This window comes from Penaeus japonicus, unplaced genomic scaffold, assembly GCF_977035675.1.
Source record: "Penaeus japonicus unplaced genomic scaffold, GWHDUDI00000001_assembly GWHDUDI00000008, whole genome shotgun sequence".
In the NCBI taxonomy this organism is placed as follows: Eukaryota; Metazoa; Arthropoda; class Malacostraca; order Decapoda; family Penaeidae; genus Penaeus; species Penaeus japonicus.
Window position 1 is genome coordinate 33,622,301 of NW_028234410.1, and position 2,500 is coordinate 33,624,800.

The window sequence follows — 2,500 nt, forward strand, 5'->3', positions numbered from 1 at the left end:
AGACAGAGAGACAGAGAGAGAGAAAGAGAGAGAGAGAGAAAGAGAGAGAGAGAGAGAAATAGAAAGAGAGAGAGAGAGAAATAGAAAGAGAGAGAGAGAGAGCAAGAGATAGAAAGTGAGAAATGAAAAAAAGAAAGAAAGAAAGAAAAAAAAAAAAAAATAAAATAAAGAGAGAAAGAGAGAGATAGAGAGAACACAAAGATCCCAACACAGTGAAAACAGGATAGACAAAGGGGCAAAGTCCGTACCATAACGTTAAGAACAACACAAAAAGCAAGACAAGTAAATTGCTACACTAGATCCTGGGAAATTTTGCTTCGCATATTTTATGGATAAAAAGAGATAAATGAACTAGCTTGGAGATCTAGCACTATCATTAATAATAACGAAAATATTTGTGATCTTAATAACAATGATAATAATAATGATAATTATGATGATGATGATTATGGTAATGATAGTAATAATGGTGATAATGATGATATTGATGATAATATTGGGAATAATGCTAGTAACGATAAGGGAGATAATAGTAATAATAATAATCATAATAATAATACAATAATAACAATGATAATAATGACAAACAAATAATGATAAAATAATAACAACAATAATATTGATAGCAATGATAATAACAATAAATAAAATATTTGATATAATCTTCATAAATCTGAATTATTATCCAAAAAGGATATATTTCACTTTTCTTTGTCCTATCCAGCTTTTACCAGCATCTAAAATATATTCTCATGCATTCATAAAAAAAAATCTATCTATATCTATATCTATATATATATCTATATATACACATACATATATATATATATATCTATATATATGTATATGTATATATATATATATATGTATATACATATCTATATATATGTATATGTATGTATATTTATATATATATATATATATATACATACATACATACATATATATATATTATATATATATATATATATATATATATATATATATATATATATATATATATATATATATTATATATACATGATGCAATGAATCAATAGCATTAGGAAAGAAATCGGGAGAAGACAGGTAGAATCATACGGGCGAGGAGGAGGGGGAAGTCGGGTTCGCGGGCAAAACCTAATCGATTATCTTCACAAAAAGGAATATTGCCTCCCGTGTGACCAGAGTGGCGAGGAAGGGAGGAGGGAGGAAGGGAGGGACAAGACGCGACGAAGGGGTAGGAAAAAAGAGAGGGGGCGCAGGAAGAAAGGAGAGATAAAGGGGGGGAAAGGAGAGAGATAAAGGGAGGAGGGGGGGGTGCATGTATGTTTGGCATGTCAGAGGAGATCCAGAGGAGAGGTTCCTTAATCGGGCAGAAACGAGGAAATGACCAGGAGGATATAAACCCTTGAGACGGGAGCGAAGGATGCCAGGGCACTCACTCACTCGAGGTCTTGGTCCGGGGCGCGTGGAGGCGATACGGTCCCTGACGAGGATCGAGCTGTGTTGCAGTACTGCGGGCAATTGCAGAGCAAAGATACACCCGAGCGTTCTTTGGTCAGTTTCAAGTCCAACAATGCGGATGGTAGGATTGGAAAGGTCAAAATCTAATTGGTACCCGCAGCGACCCTCTTCGCATGTCCTGGAGAGGGACTGGGAGAGTGAGGGAAGGGGTAGGGTTGGGTTGGGAGGGGGGAGGTGGGATTGGAAAGGGTTAGGGAGGGAGAGAGAATGTCTGATATACTATTGAATCTCTTTCGGTCACACCATTACACCAATTGTACATGTTTCGAACTACGATGCCGCGTTTTTTTCTCGCACTGCTTTCGCGCTCGATCGTATTTCGTCTCCCACACGATCTGGACCGCGCGACAACCTCGCAATAGATTATCAACTTCCGCAACAGCACATGTGGAACACTAATTCACCGAAAGGAAACTGGGAATCTGTCCTAGATTCGATGAGCATCACTCACACTTCACTCCAGTGGGACGTCCTTCGTCGTGGTGGAGGACGAGGTCGAGCGAGTAACAATCCGAGCGGCTGCGCTGCACCGCCCTCCGACCCGCGTCACTGACCAACACACTCTGACGAAAACTCTGTCTGCCGCGCTGCTTCCCTCAGCCTTTCGCTCAACCTCTCAATTCACTGGATTTCGCTCGTCGCTCTCTGACACGCGGGGATGCACCGTGACGGTTTTTTCCCCTTGTGAATCATATGGTTTTTAATCGTATGACGAAGTGTCTTCTCCATTTATCCGCGCGACGAAGGGTGTCTTTGGTTCGTCTACGAAACGATGCTGGAAAGTGCCGACGTTGGCATCAGTGCAGGCAGGTGGACAAAACGGATAAAAACTCTCCCCCTTTCACCGAGGCGGATGGCGCTTTTTAAGCTCATAGATGTTGATTTAATGTTTTCCTCGGCGGGTGCTTCTTTCCACGTTCCGCACCGACGCTGGCACTTAACTCCCGCTGAAGGAGCCACAGGGAAATGCCCCGGAGATGAATAGAAATCGGGA

The 2,500-nt window shown here is 40.7% G+C and overlaps 1 protein-coding gene across 4 annotated transcripts in view; it reads right to left on the reverse strand.

Moving 5' to 3' along the window:
• The window catches only part of LOC122257886 (integrin alpha-PS3-like), a 31,738-nt gene extending 29,664 nt beyond the window's left edge, over window positions 1-2,074 (reverse strand). For 2 of the 4 annotated variants that reach the window (XM_086539303.1, XM_086539306.1), the window contains exon 1: window positions 1,958-2,074. The gene's annotated coding sequence lies outside the window, so the exon portion shown is untranslated. Of the gene's footprint in view, window positions 1-1,424 lie in introns of all 4 variants that reach the window. The other 2 variants (XM_086539305.1, XM_086539304.1) reach the window with 2 other exon arrangements.
• Between the last annotated feature and the right edge of the window lie 426 nt (window positions 2,075-2,500).